At 42.5% G+C, this 8,785-nt stretch overlaps 1 non-coding gene across 1 annotated transcript; it reads left to right on the top strand.

Moving 5' to 3' along the window:
* The first annotated feature begins 460 nt into the window (after positions 1-460).
* On the top strand, positions 461-567 carry LOC125590762. Its single transcript, XR_007326765.1, has one exon. It is a non-coding gene; the product is annotated as a small nucleolar RNA R71 (small nucleolar RNA).
* The last annotated feature ends 8,218 nt before the right edge of the window (positions 568-8,785 follow it).

Raw genomic sequence — 8,785 nt, 5'->3', positions numbered from 1 at the left:
CCGAGGCTGATAACCACTCTGTTGGTTGTTGGAATAGGATTTCTGTTGGTAGTTGTTGTACTGAAAGTTGGGCTCTTTCTTGTACCAGCTACCATTGTTGTTGATGAAACACAGCTCTTCCTGACCTTCCAAACCCTCAACTTCATGGACAACAACTGGTGTCTCTTGGCTTGGGTTGCCAACAAAGTGCAGCTGCTCTTGGGTAGCTTTATCAGCAATGAGGATGTCTATCTTATCCTGTAGAGCCTTCAACTCCTTCCTCGTCTGCTTATCATCTGTTCTACTACCTCTGTCGTGGTCTCCACTGTAGACTGCATCACTCTTAACCATGTTGTCAACCAGCTCCTCTGCATCCTCCTCAGTTCTCCCCAAGAAGAACCCATTGCTAGCTGTATCCAGTCTGGCCCTGTACTTAGGAAGAGCACCACGGTAGAATGTGCTCAGCAAACTCTCCTTAGAGAAACCATGGTGTGGGCATTGAGCTTGGTAGCCCTTGAATCTCTCCCAGGCTTCACTGAAGCCTTCTAAGTTCTTCTGTTGAAAGCTGGAAATCTCGTTTCTCAGCTTAGCAGTTCTTGAAGTAGAGAAGAACTTCTCCAAGAATGCTTTCTTGCAGTCATCCCAAGTGGTGATGGAGTCGCTGGGTAGAGACTTCTCCCACTGACGTGCCTTATCCCCCAAAGAGAAGGGGAATAGCTTGAGCTTTAAGGCATCTTCGGACACACCATTGGTTTTTGACAACCCACAGTAGCTGTCGAACCTGTCCAAGTGATCAAATGGATCCTCTAGAGCCAAGCCATGATACTTGTTGTTCTCGATCACGTTGAGGAGTCCTGATTTGATCTCAAAGTTGTTGGCTGCCACAGCGGGTGCTCGGATTCCCAATCTATGACCATGAATGTTGGGGCGGTCGTAAGTGCCAATGGGTCGAGCTGCTCGCTGTTGGTTAGCTGGAGCATTGTTATTAGCGCCATTGACGCCCGCATCATGCTGATGAACGTCTCCCATATCAGTGTTCAGTCTTTGCAGTTGAGCCTGTTGCTCTTCTCCTCTTTTCTTTCTAGCACACTCTCTCTCTAAAGCTCTGATGTCTGCAGCTCGTGGAACTAGGTTTGATGGACCCTTGCTTCGCAAGTTCATACACATGTAGATTAAAGGGAGGTGAAAAAGAATCAGTAACGAAAGAAAATAAAAATGACTTAGCCTCAAGCAATTGACTAAATCTCAATGTTTAAATCTACTCAGAATTTGGCAACGGCGCCAATTTGATGTTAGGAGTTTTCAAGGCTCCTAAGATAAATGTTGTAGTATAGTGATTGTCGAACCAGTTCTGAGAGATATCAAAGCACCGAGAATGCAAGTAATCACTTAATCTAAGTGCAACCAATGATTTAGATGGGTTTTTAAACTGTAACTAACTAAAAGGAATAACTAAATGATATTTTCTTAACTATGGGAAAAGAGAACTCATGGATATAGGGATTAGACCTCGGGTGATCAAGTTTCGAACTAAGGATGGCAAACGATCAATCAAACTATCAACCTTAAGCTTAGACACTATCCTAAACAAACTCTATGTCTAGATGAATGTTCATTTACTAACACAATTCAAACATCAAATGTCTTTGGTTGAATAATATGAAAGCAATCATAACTAGCAAGTCCAATGGCTATCTTAGCACCTCTAACAACAAATGTCTTTGGCAAAGTATGCTAAAAACTTCGAAGAGTTGTCTCGGGCATTTCCTCGAACACCTTTCGGGTGAGAAATGCCTAAGGATCAACAACTGAGTGGCCAACTCAGAAAATGCATTATGTTCACTCTGTTAGCAAGGAAATATGAATAATCTACACTAAAACATCCTAGCTCTAACCTAATCACCCTTAATCTCCCTAACCCATGAATTTAAAAGGTGATTACTCACTAATCTCCATGATTCCTCTTAAACCCATGTTGGATTTCAGATTAATCATGTAGAGAAACACAGAAAATAGATATAAGAACACAAAATTTCAATAACAAAACTGATCAATTGATTCAAGAGATGACTTTCCAAAGGTTTTTGGTGGTTTTTCTTAAGAACAAAGATGATCTGCCTTCTGGTGGCTTACAGAGTATTAAAACATAGGTTTAGAAAATAAAAACGTGCATAATGAAATGACCAAAAGGCCCTTGAGAAATCATAAGTTCGAGCAGAAATAAGACGCGCAGCGACCTCGGCTCGTCGCTCCGACAAGTCGCTCCATGCTTCGGGAACGACCTCGCTGTGTCGCTGCGAGAGGCCGCTCCGGACTCGTTCTCGCGTCTCCGGGTGATGAAAACGCGAGCGAGTCTTCCCTGTCGCTCTGGTAAGGTCGCTCTGATAGGGAGATCAGAGCGACTTGATGGTGTCGCTCCGGACTGGTCGCTCCGGACTCGTTCTCGCGTCTCCGAGTGATGAAAACGCGAGCGACTCCTCCCTGTCACTCTGGTAAGGTCGCTCCGGTAGGGAGATCAGAGCGACTTGATGGTGTCGCTTCGGAACGGTCGCTCCCATGCGCTGCTCGCCCAATGATCACTTTAAACACTTCTTTTGAACTCCAAATGCACCCAAATGTCTCCAAGAACTCCATGTGGTACTCCAATACCTGATAAGGACTCATGTATGCAAAATACAACCTAACCATGGCTAAATCCTAATCTATATGATCAAAATGCACATGGGTGAATGGATAAAACAATAGAAATATGCAAGATATCAAGGACGTCTAGGATCAGGAACGCTTTAGGGTTTTAGCTGATCGGATAGTTGCAAGCCAGAACACAAGCAAGAACAGATTAGGGTTCTTAGGTAAGTTGCCGGCTATGTTAGGTTTAAGGGGTTGGCGATTTAGGCTCAGATTGCAGAGGACAATCGTGCTGATAACGTGTTGTAAAAGAATGGGGAATTCTGTGTGTTTTATTAATGAATAATACATCCCTTTATATAAGGGTTACAAAGGAGTTTAAATGGAAATACATAAATGGAAAGATTACAAATCATAAACCAACAAGGAATAGGAAAACTAGTAATATGGAAACCCTAAGTTGGCTGCCTCTCTCTCCTTAGTCGGCCGCCTCTCTCTCTTCTCTCTCTCTAGGGTTTCGGCCATGTCTTTCTAGGTATGGGCCGGTTATGGACCGGGCCGGTTATGGGCCATCCACTTAATGATTTATAACAGTTAGAGTATTTTAGTCTATGATTTATAATCTAAAACTATCCGAATAAGATCATTGATATGACTGGAAGTGTTTAATTGAAATTTTGGTTTTAATAGATCAGACTAAACATATGTAATCTAAACAGTGAACATGATCAAAACTCTATATGAGAGTAGCTTGTATGCAATGTATATTGTGGGGTTAAATTGTTTTTTTCACCTATTGGAATGTTCTGTACGTTGAAAGATGACCCAAATAATTCATAATCTGACATTAAAGTTATTATATCTAATAATATATGGTCTAAGTTTGGTTGGTTTTGTACGGTAGAGTCAACAGTTGTGTTATTTATTTAACATTTCATTTAATTTCGGAAGGGTTTGGTATATTAGATGTTGGTATAGTTAAAGTGAACCGGTTATGTTATTTAGGAAGCGTGTATATAGTTATTATGATAACAAACTTATACGGGTCCAATGTATAAGGTAGCCTAGTAAGGAAACCGAAAGAGTCCAAAATTTAAAATGAACTTTCTTGAGTAGATAAAAATAGGACCATGTTTTAATAGATTAGATATTTTTACCTTGCGGATCACTCTAATATCTATATATTACCATAACTTAAAAACGTCAAATATATGCTCTTTGCTATCATTAAATTACCTTTCAAATCACTCAAAACAATTAAATTCGGACCAAGCAATCATGTTGGTTTTATTCGGTTTGTTTATTATTAATTGAATCACGGTTTGTTTAATTTCCGACGTGCATTTTTTAAATACAAAAAAAATCTTCCGTTCCAAATTTAGTTGGCCAACAACGTAGGTGCATGAACTTCACACACACGTAAGAAGACACCGAAGCTACACCGAAGCTATACTGAAGCAGTTAACCTAACTACAACAGTCCGTCTTGGACTTGTAAAAATAGTCTTAACTTCCCTGAAACTACACTGAACATTCTCCGACCCTTCTTTTCCTTCAATGCAGCATTTCTTGGATCAATATATTGGTAATTTCCGCTTCATGGGGTAAGAAGCTTGTTCTTTGCTGTCGTTGTACTCTTTCCAAACCTTAAGCCTCTCAGCGACAATGGTCCCGCCTATTCTTCTTCTCGTTTCACGCTTCCTCGCTGTATCTGCTAGTTTCTCCGCTATGATGAAAACCTTCATGTTTTTTGACGAAACAACATAAGCTACATAAACGAAACATTTTTATATGACAACCCGAGTTGAAATATGTCTGGAACACGATACCAATCACTGAATTTTTCAATGCTGTGTCCGAATCCAATAAATATAAAAATGTAAACTAAGGACTCGTGATCTGAATATATCTTCTTATTGAACTAGAATAGGGTTTACAATGTATATATACAACCGAAAAGGAAGATCTTCATGAAACAAGAATGGGAAATATCCCTAACATAATGGAAGTTATCCTTATCTTAACAATGGGAATATTCGATATGATCCTTGTCACACAAGGATCCCTAATACTCCCCCTCAAGTTGGAGAGTGAAGATTCTGAACTCCCACCTTGGACAATAAGAACTCAAACTGAGGTCGACCAAGGGCTTTGGTAAGGATTTCAGCTAGTTGATCCTTTGTACGAACATGACGCATTGTGATGAGACCCGCTTTGGCAGCATCGCGGACGCTATGACAGTCTCGTTCAATATGCTTAGTGCTTTCGTGAAACACATGATTTGATGCAATGTGAATTGCAGCCTGATTATCACAATAAAATGGCACGGGCGTGGACGGTGTAATGCCGAGGTCTTTGACAAGAGGAACAATCCACTTCATTTCGCGAACTGCCGCTGCCATTGCACGATATTCAGCTTCAGCTGACGAGTGAGAGACTGTGTCCTGTTTCTTAGTCTTCCAGTCAATAGGAGAGCCACCAAGAAGAACCACATACGAACTGAGTGAGCGACGCGTTAGAGGACACGACTGCCAATCTGCATCACAGTAGATAGATAGTTCAAGATTACTATCAGACTTTAAAAGAATCTCTTGACTAGGGGACCCTTTAAGGAAACGCACGACGCGTAAAGCTGCGTCCCAATGAGCTTGACGAGGAGTTTGCATGAACTGAGATAGCAAGTGAATCGAGTAAGACAACTCAGGACGGGAAATCGCAAGGTATACAAGTCTTCCAATCAAACGACGGTATTGACACGGATCAGGGAACATTGGACCATCATCAGAAGCGAGGTGGTGATTTTGCTCCATAGGCGTACCAGCCGGCTTGGATCCAAGCAAGCCTGTTTCAGCAACAATATCAAGAACATACTTCCGTTGAGAGAGGAAGATGCCTTCGTCAGACCGAGCTACTTCAATGCCTAAAAAATATTTTAATCTTCCCAAATCTTTCATGTGAAAGCATGTACCCAAATAAGCTTTGAATTTTTCTAGACGATCCAAGTTGTTGCTTGCAATGACCAAGTCATCAACATATTTGAGAACACGAATCTCGATGTCCCCTTTGATAAATGAGAACAATGAATAGTCTTCGTAGGACTGCTCGAAACCGAATTTAATTAGCGCATGTGAGAGCTTGGCAAACCAACAACGAGGTGCTTGTCGGAGACCATACAAAGACTTCCTTAACCGACATATTTTTGTCGGATCTGAGTGAGAGAACCCTGGAGGAAACTTCATGTACACTTCTTCTTCAAGATCACCATGAAGAAAGGCATTATGGACATCCATTTGATGAATCTCTCATTTCTTAGCTGCAACAATACGAAGAAGAGCACGAACAGTGGTCATTTTAACCACCGGTGCAAAGGTTTCATTGAAATCTTCACCTTCTATTTGATGGTTTCTCCGAACTACAAGTCGCGCCTTATGTCTCTTAATTGTCCCATCAGAGTTGTATTTGATTGTGAAGATCCAATGTGATCCTAAGGCGACTTTTCCTGGCGGGAGATCAGTAACATCCCAAGTGCCTTGGTCCTCAAGTGCAACAACTTCGTCTTTAACGGCTACACGCCAGAATTTTTGTTTAACAGCTTCTGAGTAACTTTTCGGGATCACACATGCATCTACTGCCACAAGAAATGCTCGATGCGAAGGTGAGAAAGGTAAATCAGATAGATATTCAACCAAGTGATACGGTGTCTTACCTGAGACCGAATCAGACAACACTGACGGAACCGTAGGAGTAGGAGCGAGATGGGTATCTTGAATGCAGACTGTAGTGTAAGCAACATAGTCTTGAAACTTAACAGGAGGAGCTCGAACACGTTGTCCACGTCCTAACACTTCTTCTGGAGAACTAGACAGCTGATCAGTAACCGAAGTGTCAGAAACAACTGTCAGTGATGCAGGAGATGATGGTGTATGCTATGTTCCGGTGAAAGTACTCAAAGGCGGAACATCATGAGTACTCAAAGGCGGAGCGTCTTCTGCAATATGTTCATGGTCACGGGAGGTATCAGCGCTCCCCCTTTCGTCTAAGATCAACTCCGACTCTGTTTGGAAAAGCCAATCATCGTCAGAATAAGCAGTCGGAGAGGAGAGGGATTCCCGCGGCAAAACTGGAACAGAGGCCATCAGGAATTCAGTTTCATAGAAAACAACATCTCGACTTATGAGGAACTCCTTCTTGTCTAAATCGTAGACCTTCCATCCTTTCTGACCAAATGGATACCTAGTGAAAATGCGTCGCCGACTTCTTGGTCCGAATTTGTCTCTATCACGAGAACGATGGTGCGTATAGTACAAGCTCCCAAAGACCTGAAGGTGATCATACTGTGGTTTCGTTCCATGCAACATCTCATACGGAGAACGCCCTTGAAGCACCTTTGTAGGCGTTCTATTTATTAAGTGAGCCGCTGTCATAACCGCTTCACCCCAAAACTTAACAGGTAGCTTGCTCTGAAATAACAATGCTCGAGACACGTTCAAGATGTGTCTGTGTTTCCTTTCAACACGCCCATTCTGCTGAGGCGTTCCAACACATGACGTCTGGTGTAACACGCCATGTTCTCGAAAATAGCTTCCAAGACAAGTAAACTCTGTACCATTATCAGATCGCACGATCTTGACTTGTTTTCCAAACTGTTTATGCGTCATGGTACAAAAGTTTTGAAGGACAATTTTCACTTCAGATTTCTCGAGAAGCAGGTATGTCCATACCACTCTAGAATAGTCGTCTACAATAGTCAAGAAATAAACTGCACCACTCGAAGAACGAGTTCGATACGGTCCCTATACGTCACAATTAATCATATCAAAACACTCTTTAGTTTTATTAGAACTATTAAAGAAAACTTCGCGAGTCTGCTTTGCCCTAAAACAAGTGTCACATGGACCTGGGTCAGCAGTTTTATTTGTAGAAAACATAGGTAAAGACGACATAATAGAGAACGACGGATGTCCTAGCCGTTGGTGCCACATAAACTGATCGAGTGAACTGACAACTGAACCAGTCATACGATGAACCCTTGCAGCCATGACATCTTGAAAATAGTATACCACATCTCGCTCTCTACCGGCTCCAATCAGGGTCCTCGTCAAACGGTCCTGCAAAACACACACTGTATCAATAAGGAGAGCAAAGCAGTTTGTCTGTTTCAAAAATTTTGAAACAGAGATCAAGGAGCAGTTTAGGTTAGGCACAAATAAAACTTTCTCCAGTGTGACACGATCTGTCAAAGGGAGACTCCCAACATGAGTCGCAAACGTTTTATTGCCGTCTGCGAACCCAACCGGACACGGTGAAATAACAGATGTGTTTACCAACAAAGCAAAGTCTCTTGTCATATGGTGAGACGCTCCAGTATCCAGTATAAGATCACCATGTATATTCTTACCAGAGAGCTTATCAGACGATGAACGTGTTCTTTCAGTAATCATCTGAGAGAGAGATGTTCACTATTCTTCAGTGAAGCCAGGAAAGGGAGAAGAGTTCGAAGTGGTTGCATGAGCATTATTCACCCGAGCTCCAGTATTGCGTGATCGATCGAAACCAGAAGACCCGCGACCATGACCTCCTCTAGCGCCACCTCTACTACCTCTAGTGTTCCCTCTGTTTGAGGGCTGACGTTCTTCCCACCAGTCAGGAAATCCGATGAGTTGCCAACAATTTGTCTTATCATGCCCAGTTCTCCCGCAGTGGCCACATTGTGTTCGTCTTCCCGAACCAACAGAGCCTGTACGCCGAGTGACTTGCTCTGGTTCACTTTTGGTTGCAAATCCAATCGCGCTCTGCTGTGACTCTCTATCTTTGGCCGAGTTAAGACGCTGTTCTTCTCGAATGATCTTAGCATATATCTCCCCAATGTCAAGGTCTGAGTCGGAGGAAATAATCGACTGACAGATTCCACCAAATCTCACTTCATCAAGGCCCATTACAAATTGATGCATCTTCTCCGCCTCTCTTGCTTTCTCTATCTCCGGAGCTGCTGAACAGGTGCAGCTTGGGAGAGGCGAGTACATATCCATCTCTTCCCACAACTTGGACAAGCGCCCAAAAAACTCAATAACAGGTTGTCCATCCTGTCGACACGAGGCGAGCTGTTCCTTCAGACGGTGCACACGCACCTTATTTCCAACCGAGAACCGTTTGCGCAAGTTTTCCCAAAGTTTATGAGA

The sequence above is a fragment of the Brassica napus genome, chromosome C7, assembly GCF_020379485.1.
Source record: "Brassica napus cultivar Da-Ae chromosome C7, Da-Ae, whole genome shotgun sequence".
In the NCBI taxonomy this organism is placed as follows: domain Eukaryota; kingdom Viridiplantae; phylum Streptophyta; class Magnoliopsida; order Brassicales; family Brassicaceae; genus Brassica; species Brassica napus.
The sequence above is the reverse complement of the archived record's forward strand: the minus strand, read 5'-3'. Positions and strand labels throughout refer to the sequence as shown.